Consider the following 18,082-nt stretch of genomic DNA (forward strand, 5'->3'; position numbering starts at 1 on the left):
GCCCCAGATTACTGAGGCTTAAACTGAGGGTCTCGGTCTGGGTCTGTCCAGACTCCCCGTTCTGCTGAGGACCCCAGTGCAACCTTAGGGACGTGCATTAGAGCCTTCAGCTACCTGTTTTGCATTTCTTTGTTTTTTTGGCTGCCCTGGGGGCCTCTGGGCTAGGGGACTTTCCACTGGGCCACACCCACATTGCCCGCAAACACAAGCATCAGTTTTTCCCCTGGTTTTCAACTTCTCCCGAAAGCCAGTTCCTAACATTCCTCAGACCCTGGCACTCGTGTGTCCAGCAACCATGGGACCCAGCTTTAAAAGAAACAGAGAGAAATCCTTGCCCTCAGGAGATGGTGGGCTGGAGAGAAAATAGCCAATCAAATATCTGCACAAATGGAAGCTCTCAAATTGCACTAGGAGGGCGAGGGAGACTGAGTAAAGACACAGCATAAGAGAGGAGGGTAGGCCAGGCGTGGTGGCTCATGCCTGTAATCCCAGAACTTTTGGAGGCAGAGGCAGGATATTCACTTGAGGTCAGGAGTTCGAGACCAGCCTGGCCAACATGGCGAAACCATACTTCTACTAAAAATACAAAAATTAGCCGGGTGTGGTGGCGCACGGCTGTAGTCCCACTTAGTCGGGAGGCTGAGGCAGGAGAATCGCTTGAACCCGGGAAGCAGAGGTTGCAGTGAGCTGAGATAGAGCTACTGTACTCCAGCCTGGGCGACAGAGAGAGACTTCCTCTCAAAAAAAAAAAAAAAAAATGAAAAAACAAAAACAGGAGAGGATTGAGATCTAGCATGGGGAATCAGGGAGGGTATCATGGAGGACGTGTTTTCTTGTTTGTTTGTTTTTAAGCCGGAGTCTTGCTCTCTCGCCCAGGCTGGAGTGCAGTGGTGCAATCTTGGCTCACTGCAACCTCCACCTCCTGGGTTCAAGCAATTCTCCTGCCCCAGCCTCCCGAGTAGCTGGGATTACAGGTGTACGCCACCACGCACAGCAAATTTTTGTATTTTTAGTAGAGACGGGGTTTTGCCATGTTGGCCAGGCTGGTCTTGAACTCCTGAACTCAGGTATCTGCCCTCCTTGGCCTTCCAAAGTGTTGGGATTACAGGTGTGAGCCACGGCACCCAGCATTTTTTTTTCTTTTTTTTTTTCTTTTTCTTTTTTTTTTTTGAGACGGAGTCTCACGCTGTTGCCCAGGCTGGAGTGCAGTGGCGCGATCTCGGCTCACTGCAAGCTCTGCCTCCCGGGTTCCCGCCATTCTCCTGCCTCAGCCTCCTGAGTAGCTGGGACTACAGGCGCCCGCCACCGCGCCCGGCTAATTTTTTGTAATTTTAGTAGAGACGGGGTTTCACTGTGGTCTCGATCTCCTGACCTTGTGATCCGCCCGCCTCGGCCTCCCAAAGTGCTGGGATTACAGGCTTGAGCCACCGCGCCCGGCCGCATTTTTTTTTCTTTACACGTAGTTTAGCTTTTGTTGCCCAGGCCGGAGTGCAATGGCGCAACCTCGGCTCACTGCAATCTCCGCCTCCCGGGTTCTGAGTGATTCTCCTGCCTCAGACTCCCAAGTAGCTGAGATGATAGGCGTGCGCCACCACGCCCGGCTAATTTTGTATTTTTAGTAGAGACGGGGTTTTCCATGTTGGTCAGGCTGGTCTCGAACTCCCGACCTCAGGTGATCCATCGCCTCGACCTCTCGAAGTGCTGAGATTACAGGCTTGAGCTACTGCGTCTGGCCAGAGGAGGTAATTTTTAAGCTGTTACCTGAAAGAAGAAAAAGAGCTAATTAAGCAAAAGTACAGAGGGGAGCCCAGGGTGAAAGAACAACACAGGTGCAAATCCCTGGGGGGGGGGAAGCAGGGTTAAGAAGTTGCACAGAGGCCAGGCGCAGTGGCTCAAGCCTGTAATCCCAGCACTTTGGGAGGCCGAGACGGGCGGATCACGAGGTCAGGAGTTCAAGACCATCCTGGCTAACACGGTGAAACCCCGTCTCTACTAAAAAAAATACAAAAAACTAGCCGGGCGAGGTGGTGGGCGCCTGTAGTCCCGGCTACTCGGGAGGCTGAGGCAGGAGAATGGCGTAAAAACCCGGGAGGCGGAGCTTGCAGTGAGCTGAGATCCGGCCACTGCACTCCACCCTGGGTGACATAGCGAGACTCCGTCTCAAAAAAAAAAAAAAAAAAAAAAAAAAAAAAAGAAGTTGCACAGAGGCCAAAAAACAAACAAACAAAAAAAAAACAGCCGGGCATGGTGGTGGGCGCCTGTAGTCCCAGTGACTCAGGAGGCTGAGGCAGGAGAATGGCGTGAACCTGGGAAGCGGAGGTTGCAGTGAGCCGAGATCCAGCCACTGCACTCCAGCCTGGGTGATAGAGCGAGACTCTGTCTCAAAAAAAAAAAAAAAAAAAAAAAGGTTGCACAGAGGCCAGTGTGGTGGCTCATGCCTATAATCCCAGCACTTTGGGACGCCAAGGCAGACAGATCACTTGTGGTCGGGAGTTGGAGACCACACTAGCCAACATAGCAAGACCCTGTCTCCACTAAAAGTACAAAAATTAGCTGGGCGTGGTGGCGGGCGTCTGTAATCCCAGCTACTCGGAAGGCTGAGGCAGGAGAATTGCTTGAACCCGGGAGGTGGAGGTTGCAGTGAGTCGAGATCTTGCCACTGTACTCCAGCCTGAGTGACAGAGGGAGAATCTGTCTCAGAAAAAAAACAGAAGTTGCACAGGGCCGACATAGTGGCTCACGCCTGTGATCCCAGCAGGTTGGGAGCCCAAGGCAGGAGGATCGCTTGAGCCCAGGAGTACCAGGCTGCAGAGAGCTATGATCGTGCCACTGCACTGCAGCCTGGGCAGCAGAGCAAGACTCCCACCCACCACAACATTGTCTCTTGAAAAATAATAATAGGCCAGGCACAGTGCCTCATGCCTGTAATCCCAGCACTTTGGGAGGCTGAAGCAGGCAGATCATGAGGTCTGGAGTTCAACACCAGCCTGGCCCACAGGGTGAAACTCCGTTTCTACTAAAAATATAACAATCTATTGCTTCAAGCCAGGGGGCAGAGGTTGCAGTAAGCCGAGCTCGTGTCACTGCACTCCAGCCTGGTCGACAGAGTAAGACTCCATCTCGGAAAAAAAATATGTATATTATAATAATAATAAAATTAGGCCAGGCTTCGTGACTCACATATATAGTCCCAGCACTTTGAGAAGCCAAGGCAGGTGGACCACTTGAGGCCAGGAGTTCGTGACCAGCCTGGCCAACGCAGTAAAACTGTCTCTACTAAAAATACAAAAAATTAGTTGGGTGTGGTGGTGTGCGTGTGTAGTCCCAGCTACTTGGCAGGCTGAGATGGGAGGATGGATCCCTTGAACCCAAGAGGTAGAGGTTGCAGTGAGCTGACATTACACCACTGCACTCCAGCCTGAGTGAGAGAGGGAGACTCTGTCTCAAAAAATAATATTAAAATAAAGTGTAACCTATATACAGAAAGAACATGAATTGAATGTATAAAGCCTCGTGATTTTCACAAACTGAAAACACTCCAACACCCAGCACCAAGATCAAAAAAACATACAACATGATCAGGCCCCAGAAACACCCTCTTCCCTGCCAAGGGTAACCACCCTATCTCCTGACACAGATTGTTTTGTGTGGCCTATTTTTGAGCTTCTCACACCATGACAGTGCAGCACGGCCTCTTCTGGATCCAGCCTCTTCTTGCACTCAACATTACCTAGAAGAATTCGTCCACTTTGTGGGTCACTGGCATTTGTGCATCCTCACTGCTGTATTCTCTTTTTTTGAGGCCAAGTCTCACTCTGTGTCCCAGGTTGGAGTGCAATGGCGCAAGCTCAGCTCACTGCAACCTTCGCCTTCTGGGCTCAAGCGATTCTCCTGCCTCAGCCTCCCAAGTAGCTGGAACTAAAGGCATGCGCCATCATGGCCGGCTAATTTCTGTATTTTTAGTAGAGATGGGGTTTCACCATGTTTCCCAGGCTGGTCTTGAACTCCTGGCCTCCAGTGATTTGTCTGCCTCTGCTTCCCAAAGTGCTAGGATTACAGGCATGAGCCACCGCGCCCAGCCGCCCCAGGGGATTTCTTTTTCCCGCAAGATGTTGCCCAGGCTGGTCTGGAACCATAGGCTCAACCGATTCCCCGCCTCAGACTCCTGAGCACCTGGTGTTACAGGCAGGAACCCGTGCACCTGACTAACCTCCTGTGTGGGTTCTGCTCCAAGGGGACACTTAGCAACCTCTGGGGATATGCATGGTTCTCATGACTTGGGGTGCTCCTGGCATAGAGTGGGTGGGGGCCAGGGATGCCGCTCATTGCCCTGACGGCCCCACCCCAGAGAAGGATCTGGCCCCAAATGTTGATGATGTTGAGGTTGCAACTGAAATCCTGCCTCAATTATTTGGAAAAAACATTAAGACACAAGAAAAAACTCCCGATGGGGTGAACAGCATATATCAGGGAGACCGCAGCTCCCGGATTCTCCTCCTCTCTCCCTCCCCACTCAGGGTGTGGATTTCAATGTGTGTGGCCTCCTGGGACCTCAGCAGGGCAGAGGATCAAGAGACACAAGAGTCTCTTGGAGGTCCATGGAATCCCCTAACCCAGGGGGTCTCAGCCAAGGTCGATCCTGCCTCCCCAGGGCACAACGGCAACATCTGGGGACATTTGTGCTTGCCTTGGCAGAGTGGGTGCTGTTCAGCACCCTGCTTTGGACAGCCCCACCCAAGAGAATTATCTAGCCCAATTGTCAATAGTTCTGTGCTTTAGAAGTGCTGGATATAATTGTTTAAAATTATGAAGCCGGGAGCGGTGGCTCACGCCTGTAATGCCAGCACTTTGGGAGGCCAAGGCGGGCGGATCACGAGGCCAGGAGATCGAGACTATCCTGGCTAACACAGTGAAACCCCGTCTCTACTAAAAATACAAAAAAAAAAAATTAGCTGGGCGTGGTGGCGGCACCTGTAGTCCCAGCTACTCGGGAGGCTGAGGCAGGAGAATGGCGTGAACCTGGGAGGCAGAGCTTGCAGTGAACTGAGATTGCCCCACTGCACTCCGGCCTGGTTGAGAGCGAGACTCCATCTCAAAAAATAAATAAATAAATAAAATAAAATAAAATAAAATGAAATAAAATAAAATAAAATAAAGTTATGAGGCCGGGCGCGGTGGCTCAAGCCTGTAATCCCAGCACTTTGGGAGGCCGAGACGGGCGGATCACGAGGTCAGGAGATCGAGACCATCCTGGCTAACACGGTGAAACCCCGTCTCTATTAAGAAATACAAAAAACTAGCCGGGCGAGGTGGCGGGCGCCTGTAGTCCCAGCTACTCGGGAGGCTGAGGCAGGAGAATGGCGTAAACCCGGGAGGCGGAGCTTGCAGTGAGCTGAGATCCGGCCACTGCACTCCAGCCTGGATGACAGAGCGAGACTCCGTCTCAAAAAAAAAAAAAAAAAAAAAAAAAAAAAAAAAAAGAAATTAAAAAAAAAAAAAGTTATGAAACGCAGAAACTATTTCAGAGTTGCTACGCAGGTTGTATTCACTCATTCCACACATACGTACAGGGCACTTTGTATCTGCCAGACATTAACTGAGGGACTGGGGACACAGACCTGGTGGGGCTGGCATTCTAGTGGTGACAGCAGGGAGGTGATGGAGCAGGTTGTGCACGGCCTTGTGGGCCTCAGCAAAGACTGGAGCTTTTATCCCCAGGAAGGTGGGAGCCATAGAGGGCAGTGGGCAGAGGGACAGGGTTTGACTCAGGTGCTCACACACGCCCTCTGCTGGCTGCTGTAGGGAGAACAGACTGTAGGTGGGAAGGGCAGGAGGCTGAGATCCGCCCAAAAAAAGCGGCAGGTTCTCCCAGCTCAGGGTATCTTAGTGCAGTGGAAACCGAACGTGTGAGCAGCTTGCACCCGGGCCCTTTGCATTGCCCCATGGGACTTGGAAGACTTGGGAAACAGATGTCAACATGATATTCATTTGGCCTCCTGTGGTGTGAGTTTGTTTGTTGAGACAGTCTCGCACTGTTGCCAGGCTGGAGTGCAGTGGCACAATCTCGGCTCACTGCAACTTCCGCCTCCTGGTTCAAGTGATTCTCCTGCCTCAGCCTCCTGAGTAGCTGGGATTACAGGCCCACGCCACTATGCCCAGCTAATTTTTGGATTTTTAGTAGAGACCGGGTTTCACCATGTTGGCCAGGATGGTCTCGATCTCTTGACCTTGTGATCCACCCGCCTTGGCCTCCCAAAGTGCTGACATTACAGGTATGAGTCACTGCACCTGGCCCTTTTTTTTATTTCCATAGGTTTTGGGGACACAGGTGGTATTTGGTTACATAAGTTCTTTTTTTTTTTTCTTTTGAGACAGAGTCTCTCTCTATCGCCCAGGCTGGAGTGCCGTGGCGCGATCTCGGCTCACTGCAAGCTCCACCTCCCAGGTTCACGCCATTCTCCTGCCTCAGCCTCCAGAGTAGCTGGGACTACAGGTGCCCTCCAACACGCCCCGCTAACTTTTTTTGTATTTTTTAGTAGAGACAGGGTTTCACCGTGTTAGCCAGGATAGTCTCGATCTCCTGACCTCGTGATCTGCCCGCCTCGGCCTCCCAAAGTGCTGGGATTACAGGCGTGAGGCATCGCAGCCGGCCTACATGAGTAAGTTCTTTAGAGGTGATTTGTGAGATTTTGGTGCATCCATCACCCGAGCAGTGTACACAGAGCTCAATTTGTAGTCGTTTATCCCTCACCCTTTCCCAAACTTTCCCTCGAGTCCCCAAAGTGCAATGTATCATTCGTATGCCTATGCATCCTCATAGCTTAGCTCCCACTTATGAGAGAGAACATACACTGAGACCACGGCGAAACCCCGTCTCTACAAAAAATACAAAAAAAAAGAAAAATTAGCTGGGCGCGGTGGCAGGCGCCTGTAGTCCCAGCTACTCAGGAGGCTGAGGCAGGAGAATGGCGAGAACCCAGGAGGCGGAGCTTGCAGTGAGCCAAGATGGCGCCACTGCACTCCAGTCTGGGGGACAGAGCAAGACTCCATCTCAAAAAAAAAAAAAAAAAAAAAAAAAAAGCGAGAGAGAGAGAGAACATACTGTTTCGTTTTCCACTCCTGAGTTATTTCTCTTAGAATAATAGTACCGGCCGGCCTCGGTGGCTCACGCCTGTAATCCCAGCACTTTGGGAGGCCGAGGCGGGCGGATCACAAGGTCAGGAGATCGAGACCACGGTGAAACCCCATCTCTACTAAAAATTACAAAAAATTAGCCGGGCGCGGTTGTGGGCGCCTGTAGTCCCAGCTACTCGGGAGGCTGAGGCAGGAGAATGGCGTGAACCCGGGAGGCGGAGCTTGCAGTGAGCCGAGATCGCACCACTGCACTCCAGCCTGGGCTGGGCGACAGAGCGAGACTCCGTCTCAAAAAAAAAAAAAAAAGAATAATAGTACCTAATCCCATTCAGGTTACTGTGAATGCCATTAATTTAATCCCTTTTATGGCTGAGTAGTATTCAATCATATATATATGCCACATTTTCTTTTTCTGTCCTTTTTTGTTTTTTTTTTTTTGAGACGAAGTCTCACTCTGTTGCCTAGGCTGAAGTGCAGTGGCAGGATCTCAGCTCACTGCAAACTCTGCCTCCTGGGTTCAAACGATTTTCCTGCCTCAGTCTCCCAAGTAGCTGGGATTACAGGCATGTGCCACCAAACCCAGCTAATTTTTTTTTTTTTTTGAGACGTAGTTTCACTTTTGTTGCCCAGGCTGGAGTGCAATGGCATGATCTCGGCTCACTGCAACATCTGTCTCCCAGGTTCAAGCGATTCTCCTGCCTCAGCCTCCCGAGTAGCTGGGATTACAGGCATGGGCTACCAAGGCCGGCTAATTTTGTATTTTTAGTAGAGATGGGGGTTTCTCCACGTTGGTCAGGCTGGTCTCGAACTCCCCACCTCAGGTTATCTCCCTGCGTCAGCTTCCCAAAGTGCTGGGATTAGAGGATTGAGCCACTGCACCCGGCGGAGTCTATCTTTTCAAATCTCTCGGGTATACACCCAGGAGTGGGATTGCTGCCTTGTTAATGTTTCTCAAACAGCCGGGCGCGGTGGCTCACGCCTGTAATCCCAACACTTTGGGAGGCCGAGGCGGGCGGATCACGAGGTCAGGAGATCGAGACCATCCTGGCGAACACGGTGAAACCCCGTCTTTACTAAAAATACAAAAAAATCGGGCCGGGCGCGGTGGCTCAAGCCTGTAATCCCAGCACTTTGGGAGGCCGAGACGGGCGGATCACGAGGTCAGGAGATCGAGACCATCCTGGCTAACCCGGTGAAACCCCGTCTCTACTAAAAAAAAAATACAAAAAACTAGCCGGGCGAGGTGGCGGGCGCCTGTAATCCCAGCTACTCGGGAGGCTGAGGCAGGAGAATGGCGTGAACCCGGGAGGCGGAGCTTGCAGTGAGCTGAGATCCGGCCACTGCATTCCAGCCTGGGCGACACAGCAAGACTCCGTCTCAAAAAAAAAAAAAAAAAAAAAAAAGAGACAATTGAAACAATTACCCTCCCAGGTAGAAATTCCCGGCTGATGGGGTGCAGCTGTTCAGCATCGGTGTTGAGAGCGCAAGCTTTTTTTTTTAACGCTTTGCCTCGCTGTCCCCAAAGTATTCCTTCATCCTCATAGTCCAACGTGTCCACCATCGCATTCACATTTCAGCCAATAGCAAGAAGGAAAGAGAAAAACAGGAAAAGAGTTTACATGCCACTCCTGCTATTGGCCAGAATCGTGTAACGTGACCACATTCAGCTGCAAGGGTCGCTGGGAAATGTAGTCTTTTTTTTTTCTGAGCGGCCACGTGTTCGGCTTAAAATTGTCTTTTCTTTTTCTTTTTTTTTTTTTCTTTTTTTTTTTTTTTTTGAGACGGAGTCTCGCTCTGTGGCGCAGGCTGGAGTGCAGTGGCCGGATCTCAGCTCACTGCAAGCTCCGCCTCCCGGGTTTACGCCATTCTCCTGCCTCAGCCTCCCGAGTAGCCGGGACTACAGGCGCCTGCCACCTCGCCCGGCTAGTTTTTTGTACTTTTTAGTAGAGACGGGGTTTCACTGTGTTAGCCAGGATGGTCTCGATCTCCTGACCTCGTGATCCGCCCGTCTCGGCCTCCCAAAGTGCTGGGATTACAGGCTTGAGCCACCGCGCCCGGCCGTCTTTTCTTTTCTTTATTTCTTTTTTTTTTTTTAGGAGGACTTTTGCTCTTGTTGCCCAGGTTGGAGTGCAGTGGCGCGATCTTGGCTCACTGCAACCTCCGCCTCCCGGGTTCAAGCGATTCTTCTGCCTCAGCCTCCTGAGTAGCTGGGATTACAGGCGCCCACCACCACACCCAGCTAATTTTTTGTGTTTTTAGTAGAGACGGGGTTTTACCATTTTAGCCAGGCTGGTCTCAAACTCCTGACCTCAGGTGATCCACCTGCCTCGGCCTCCCAAATTGCAGGGATTACCAGGGCCTTTTTCTTTATTTATTTCCTTCCTTCCTTCCCACCTTCCTTTCTTCCTTCCTTCCTTTGTTCCATCCTTCCTATTTTCGTTCCTTCTCCCCCTCCTTCCTTCCTTCTTTTTTTCTTTCCTTACTTCTTTCTTTTTTCTTTTCTTTTTTATTTTTCTGAGACAGAGTCTTGCTGTGTCACCCAAGCTGCAGGGCGCAGTGTTGCCTTCATAGCTCATTCTGGCCTCAAACTCCTGCGTTCAAGCAATCCTTCTGTCTCAGCCTCCATAGTAGCAGGCATGCACCACCACATCCAGGTAATTTAAAAATATTTTTAGAGTTGGAATCTCACTATGTCGTCGAGGCTGGTTTTGAACTCCTAACCTCCAGGAGCCCTCCTGCCTCTGTCAGTTTATTTTATTTTATTGTTTTGTAGAGATGGGGTCTCGCTGTGTTGCCCAAGCTGGTCTTAAACTCCTGGGTCCAAGGGATCCTCCCACTTCAGCTTCCCAAGGTGCTGGATTACAGGGATGAAACATCACACTCAGCCAGATTTTTTGTTTTCATTTTCACAAAGCACCAAAGAAGCAGCACAGTTGCGTTGCTTTGTTTTTTGTTTTTTTGTTTTGTTTTGTTTTTGTTTTTGTTTTGAGATGGAGTTTTGCTCTTGTTGCCCAGGCTGGAGTGCTGTGGCGGGATCTCAGCTCACCACAACCTTTGCTTCCCAGGTTCAAGCGATTCTCCTGGCTCAGTCTCCTGAGTAGCTGGGATTACAGGCATGTGCCACCATGCCCAGCTAATTTTGTATTTTTAGTAGAGATGGGGTTTTTGCATGTTGATCAGGCTGGTCTCAAACTCCGGACCTCAGGTGATCCACCCACTTCGGCCTCCCCAAAGTGCTGGGAATACAGGTGTGAGCTACCGCACCGGGCTTAATTTTTGTATTTTTAGTAGAGATGGGGTTTCCCCATGTTGGCTAGGATGGTCTCCATCTCTTGACCTTATGATTTGCCCGCCTCGGCCTTCCAAAGTGTTAGGATTACAGGTGTGAGCCACCGCGCCCCGCGTATTTATTTATTTATTTTTATTTTTTATTTTTTTTTTGAGACGGAGTCTCGCTTTGTCGCCCAGGCTGGAGTGCAGTGGCCGGATCTCAGCTCACTGCAAGCTCCGCCTCCCGGGTTTACGCCATTCTCCTGCCTCAGCCTCCCGAGTAGCTGGGACTACAGGCGCCCACCACCTCGCCCGGCTAGTTTTTTGTATTTTTAGTAGAGACGGGGTTTCACCATATTAGCCAGGATGGTCTCGATCTCCTGACTTCGTGATCCGCCCGTCTCGGCCTCCCAAAGTGCTGGGATTACAGGCTTGAGCCACGCGCCCGGCCGTATTTTTTTTTTTTTTTAATTGAGATAGCGCAATCTCAGCTCACCGCAACCTCCCTTTCCCAGGCTCAAGGAATTATCCTGCCTCAGCCTGTTGAGCAGCTGGAATTACAGGTGCCCGCCACCACGCCTGGCTAATTTTTGTATTTTTAGTAGAGATGTGGTTTCGCCATGTTGGCCAGGTGGGCCTTGAACTCCTGACTTCAGGAGATGGGCCCACCTTGGCCTCCCAATATGCTGGGGTTACAGGCATCAGCCACCATACCCAGCCTTTGTATTTTTGTGTTTTTTTTTTTTTTTTTTTTTTTTGAGATGAAGTCTCACTCTTGTACCCCAGGCTGGGGTGCAATGGCATGATCTCAGCTAACTGCAACCTCTGCCTCCCAGAATCAAGCAATTCTCTTGCCTCAGCCTCCTGAGTAACTGGGATTACAGGCGCCTGCCTCCCCATCCAGCTAATATTTGTATTTTTAGTAGAGACAAGGTTTCACCATGTTGGCTAGGTAGGTCTTGAACTCCTGACCTCCAGTGATCCGCCTGCCTTGGCCTCCCAAAGTATTGGGATTACAGGCGTGAGCCACTGCGCCCGGCCTGTTTTCATTTTAAACTTTTTTTCTTCCTTCAACTTATTTTAAGTTCTGGGGTACATGTGCAGGATGTGCAGGTTTGTCATATACGTAAATGTGTGCCACAGTTGTTTGCTGCACAGATCAACCCATCACCTAGATATTAAGCCCAGCATCCCTTAACTGTTCTTTCTGATGCTATCCCTCCCCCCACCCCAAGTCCTAATTTTTTTTTTTTTTTTTTTTTTTTTTTTTTGAGATGGAGTCTCATTCTGTTGCCCAGGCTGGAGTGCAGTGGTGCAATCTCGGCTCACTGCCAGCTCCTCCTCCCGGGTTCACGCCATTCTCCTGCCTCAGCCTCCCAAGTAGCTGGGACTGCAGGTGCCCACCACCATGCCCAGCTAATTTTTTGTATTTTTAGTAGAGACAGGGTTTCACTATGTTAGCCAGGATGGTCTTAATCTCCTGACCTCGTGATCCGCCCGCCTTGGCCTCCCAAAGTGCTGGGATTCCAGGCGTGAGCCACCGCGCCTGGCCAAGGTCACACCTTATGTACAACATCAGAACAAGAAATATGACATTAGTACAATGTGTGTATACAGTTCCAAGTTATTGTAGCTGGACACCGTGGCTCATACCTGGAATTCCAGCACTTTGGGAGGCCAAGGAAGGAGGATCCTTTAAAACCAGGAGTTTGAGACCAGCCTGGGCAACATCATGAGACCTTATCTCTAAAAAAAAAGAAAAAAAAATTAGCTGGGGGTAGTGGCACATGCCTGCAGTCTCACCTCCTAGGGAGGCTTGAGCCCAGGAGGTCAGGGCTGCAATGAGCTATGATCATGTCACTGCACTCTAGCCTGGGTGACAGAGTGTGACTCTGTTAAACCAAAAACAGACGCTGGGCACAGTGGCTCACGCCTGTAATCCCAGCACTTCGGGAGGCTGAGGCAGGTGGTTTGAGGTCAGGAGTTTAAGACCAGCCTGGCCAACATAGTGAAATCCCATCTCTACTAAAAATACAAAAATTGACCACGCGTGGTCATGGGCACCTGTAATCCCAGCTACTCGGAAGGCTGAGGCAGGAGAATCACTTGAACCTGGGAGGCGGAAGTTGTGGTGAGCCGAGATCGCACCACTGCACTCCAACCTGGGCAACAAGAGCGAAAGTTTGTCTCAAAAAATATGTATAAATAAATAAAATAAAAACACACAGAACTATTTCATCACCACAAAGATCGCTGTTCTGTTACCTCCTTATTGTTACAAACTATTCCCCTCCCCGTGGCCCTGCTCTGATCCCTAGAAATGACTGATCCATGTTCCAGCTCTATAATTCTGTCATTTCAAGAACTTTTTTTTTTTTTTTTTTTTTTTTTGAGACGGAGTCTCACGCTGTTGCCCAGGCTGGAGTGCAGTGGCGTGATCTCAGCTCACTGCAAGCTCCGCCTCCTGGGTTCACGCCATTCTCCTGCCTCAGCCTCCTGAGTAGCTGGGACTACAGGCGCCCGCCACCGCGCCCGGCTAATTTTTTGTATTTTTAGTAGAGACGGGGTTTCACTGTGGTCTCGATCTCCTGACCTTGTGATCCGCCCGCCTCGGCCTCCCAAAGTGCTGGGATTACAGGCTTGAGCCACCGCGCCCGGCTCAAGAATGTTTTTATTGTTGTTGTTTTGAGACGGAGTCTCACTCTGTCACTCAGGCTGGAGTGCAGTGGTGCGATCTTGGCTTACTGCAACGTCTGCCTCCCGGATTCAAGTGATTCTCCTGCCTCAGCCTCCCAAGTAACTGGAATTACAGACACCCACCTCCACACCCAGCTAATTTTTGTATTTTTAGTAGAGACAGGCTTTCATCATGTTGGCCAGGCTAGTTTTGAACTCCTAGCCTCCAGTGATCCACCTGCCTTGGCCTCCCAAAGTGCTGCGATTACAGGCGTGAGCCGCTGTGCCCAGCCCAGATTGGCTTTTACCCCCCACTCAGCAGAATGCCCTTGAGACCCTCTTGTCCTTTCTAAATTAATGGCAATCTAATAATATTTCACAATTCTTGAGGGCGTACCATGTACCAGACACTGAGCTAAATACTTCGTGGCCCTACAATCACCCTGTAAAATAGATACTATTTGTGGTGCCCAGCCTGCACGATTGTCCCAACGAATCTGCCCTCCTGACATCCAGGTATGACCTGCTCACATTGAACAGGGCTGAGCTTTATGGGGTGTTTTGAAAATGGGAGTGTGCTATTTCAGGCTAGGTTATACAACACATCATGGCAGGTCCCAGTAGCTCACATCTGTAATCCCAGCCCTTTGGAAATGGGGAAGATTGCTTGAGGCTAGCAGTTCAAGACCAGATTTGACAACCTAGGGAGACCCCGTATCTACCAAAAACCTTTTTTTCTTTCTTTCTTTTTTTTTTTTTTTTGAGATGTTGTCTTACTCTGTAGCCAGGCTGGAGTGCAGTGGCACAATCTTGGCTCACTGCAACCTCCGCCTCCCGGGTTCAAGTGATTCTCTTGACTCAGCCTCCCAAATACCTGGGATTACCATGCCCGCTATCAAGCCCAGCTAATTTTTTTTTTTTTTTTTGTATTTTTAGTAGAGACGGGGTTTTACCATGTTGACCAGGATGGTCTCGATCTCTTGACCTCGTGATCCACCCGCCTCAGCCTCCCAAAGTGCTGGGATTATAGGTGTGAGCCACCACGCCCGGCCCTCCAGAAACCTTTTTTAATAAGCTGGGCATGATAGTGCACGCCTGTAGTCTCAACTACTTGGGAGGCTGAGGTAGGACGATCACTCAAGTCCAGGAGTTTTTTTGTTTGTTTGTTCTGTTTTGTTTTTTGAGACAGAATCTCGCTGTCGCCAGGCTGGAGTGCAGTGGCATGATCTCAGCTCACTGCAACATCCACCTCAAGCGATTCTCCTCATCTCTACAAAAGCTGCAAAAAAAATTAGCTGGGCATGGTGGCATGTGGCTATAAAACCAGCTACTCAGGAGGCTGAGGTGGGAGGATTGCTTGAGCCCAAGAGGCGGAGGTTGCAGTGAGCCAAGATTGTGCCACCGCACTCCAGCCTGGGTGATAGAGTGAGACTCAGTCTCAGAAAGAAAAAAAAATAGTAGGTGGGTGGTTATTTCTATGAAAGAGAGTTCTGTGTCCCTGAAAAGATGCCCTGAGGGTGGGGTGGTGGGAGAGAGAACAAATTCCTTAACTCTCAATTCAATTGTTTACTTATTTGTTTTTAGACAGCATCTCTCTGTTACCCAGGCTGGAGTGCACTGGTGTGATCATAGCTCACTGCAGCCTCGACTTCCCAGGCTCAAGCAGTTCTCCCACCTCAGCCTCCCGATCAGCTGGGACTACAAGTTCACACCACCATACCTGGGTTTTTTTTTTTTTTTTTTTTTTTTTGAGACGGAGTCTCACGTCTCGCTCTATTGCCCAGGCTGGAGTGCAGTGGCACAATCTCGGCTCACTGCAAGCTCCGCCTCCCGGGTTCACGCCATTCTCCTGCCTCAGCCTCCCGAGTAGCTGGGACTACAGGCACCCGCCCCCTCGCCCGACTAGTTTTTTTGTATTTTTTAGTAGAGACGGGGTTTCACCATGTTAGCCAGGATGGTCTCGATCTCCTGACCTCGTGATCCGCCCGTCTCGGCCTCCCAAAGTGCTGGGATTACAGGCTTGAGCCACCGCGCCCGGCCGCATTATCATCATTTTAAAGACGGAGTCTCCCTCTGTTACCCAGGCTGGAGTGCAGTGTCGTGATCTCGGCTCACTGCAACCTCCGTCTCCCAGGTTCAAGAGATTCTCCTGCCTCAGCATTATAAGTGGCTAGGGTTACAGGTGCGTGCCACCATGCCCCGCTCATTTTTTTTGTATTTTTAGTACAGACGGGGTTTCACCATGTTGGCCAGGCTGGTCTTGAACTCCTGACCTCGTGATTTGCCCGCCTCGGCCTCCTAAAGTGCTGGGATTACAGGCGTGAGCCACCGCGCCTGGCTCATAGGTATTTTTGCCCAGGGAACGACTCCATTTATTTAAGTGCAAAAAGGGAATAACGCTCTGTATGTATATCTATCTCTCCCCATCTATCTCTATGTATCTTACATAACAGTGGAGGTGGTTTGTGAATTTTGTCAGAATTGCAAAGGATCTGATTTAGAACTGATGAATTTTGTCCTAAAACAGGCTGTAAAGCTTTAAATTGGTCATGCGGGGATTTTCCATAGCTTCCCTCTCCTCTTGTCTGTCTACCTCCCATCAGTGTCTGAACATGTTCTGTATTTAGCCTTTTTTTTTTTTTTTTTAAGATGGAGTCTCCCTCCATCGCCCAGGCTGGAGTACAATGGTGCAATCTTGGATCACTGCAACCTCCATCTCCTGGGTTCAAGCGATTCTCCTGCCTCAGCCTCCCAAGTAGCTGGGATTACAGGTGTGCACCACCACGCCCAGCTAATTTTTGTATTTTTGGTAAAGATGGGTTTTCACCATCTTGGCCAGGCTGGTCTCGAACTCCAGGCCGCAGGTGATCTGCCCGCCTCGGCCTCCTAAAGTGCTGGGATTACAGGTGTGCGCCACCGCGCCTGGACCTTCAATTAGCTTTTGATTTTGTTTGTTGTTTATCTCCCTCCTGGAATGTCAATTCCACGAGGACAGGGAATTTTGCCTTTTGTGGTCACCACTGAGTCTAAGCATCTCTAACAAAGATTAGGAAGCTACAGCCCTCAGCCCTAATCTAACTTGACACCTTTGTTATTATTTTATTTATTTATTTATTTATTTATTTATTTATTTTTGAGACGGAGTCTTGTTCTGTCACCCAGGCTGGAGTGCAGTGGCATAATCTCAGCTCACTGCAAGCTCTGTCTCCTGGGCTCACGCCATTCTCCTGCCTCAGCCTCCTGAGTAGCTGGGACTACAGACGCCCGCCACCACGCCCAGCTAGTTTTTTTGGGTGTGTTTTTAGTAGAGACAGGGTTTCACCGTGTTAGCCAGGATGGTCTCCATCTCCTGACCTCATGATCCGCCCGCCTCAGCCTCCCAAAGTGCTGGGATTACAGGCATGAGCCACCACGCCTGGTCTTTATTTATTATTTTTTGAGATGGAGTCTCATATGTTGCCCGGCCTGTTGCCTAGGCTGGAGTGCAGCGGCACAATCTCAGTAACCTCTGCCTCTCGGGTTAAAGCGATTCTCCCGTCTCAGCCTCCCAAGTAGCTGGAATCACAGGTGCGCACCACTATGCCCCAGCTAATTTTTGTACTTTTAGTGGAGACGGGGGTTTCACCATGTTGTACGGGCTGGTCTCAAACTCCTGACCTCAGATGATCCTCCTGCCTCGGCCTCCCAAAGTGCTGGGATTACAGGAGTGAGCCACCATGCCTGGCCTACAATCTGTTTTAGAGCCACAAAATGCAATCAATAGTGATAATACATTGCACATTGAGCCACCACGCCCAATGTATTATTATTATTATTATTTATTATTATTAGTGAGACAGAGTCTTGCTCTGTCACCCAGGCTGGAGTGCAGTGGCACAATCATGGTTCACTGCAGCCTAGAACTCCTGGGCTCAAGCCATCTACCCGAGTAGGTGAGACTGTAGGTGTGCACCACCATGCCCAGTTAATTTTTTTTTTTTTTTTGCAGAGACAGGATCTCATTATGTTGCTCAATCTGGTGTAGAAGTCCTGTGTTCAAGCAGTCCTCCCACCTAGATCTCCAACAGTGCTGGGATTGCAGGCATAACCCACAGTACACAGCTTTCTTTCTCTTTAAAATATTCAAACAAAAGCATAATAATAATATAATGACCTGTGAAAATACATAAGATTGAACTCTCTGTGTTTATGAAGTTTTACTAGCATATAGACTCAGTGGCTCACACCCGTAATCCCAGCATTTTGGGGGGCCCAGGCGGGCAGATCACTTGAGGTCAGGAGTTTAAGACCAGCCTGGCTAATATGGTGAAACCCTATCTCTACTAAAAATACAAAAATTAACTGGACGTGGTGGCGCATGCCTGTAGACCCAGCTACTCAGGAGTCTGAGGCAGGAAATCGCTTGAACCCAGGAGGCAGAGGTTGCAATGCGTCAAGGTCAGGCCCCTGCACTCCACCTTGGGCAACAGAGCAAGACTTTGTCTCAAATAAATAAATAAATAAATAGATAAATAAATAAATAAATAAATGAAGTGTTACTAGCATACAGCCATGCTCACTTGTTTATTTATTTATTTATTTATTTTTATTTTTATTTGAGACGGAGTCTCACTCTGTCTCCCAGGCTGGAGTGCAGTGGCACAATCTCGGCTCACTGCAAGCTCTGTCTCCCGGGTTCACGCCATTCTCCTGCCTCAGCCTCCCGAGTAGCTGGGACTACAGGCGCCCGCCGCCACACCCGGCTAATTTTTTGTTTTTTTTTGTTTTTTTTTTTTTTTGAGACGGAGTCTCGCTCTGCCGCCCAGGCTGGAGTGCAGTGGCCGGATCTCAGCTCACTGCAGGCTCCGCCTCCCGGGTTCACGCAATTCTCCTGCCTCAGCCTCCCCAGTAGATGGGACTACAGGCGCCCGCCACCTCGCCCGGCTAGTTTTTTGTATTTTTTAGTAGAGACGGGGTTTCACCGTGTCAGCCAGGATGGTCTCGATCTCCTGACCTCGTGATC

This window comes from Macaca nemestrina, chromosome 20 (genome assembly GCF_043159975.1).
Source record: "Macaca nemestrina isolate mMacNem1 chromosome 20, mMacNem.hap1, whole genome shotgun sequence".
Lineage (NCBI taxonomy): Eukaryota > Metazoa > Chordata > Mammalia > Primates > Cercopithecidae > Macaca > Macaca nemestrina.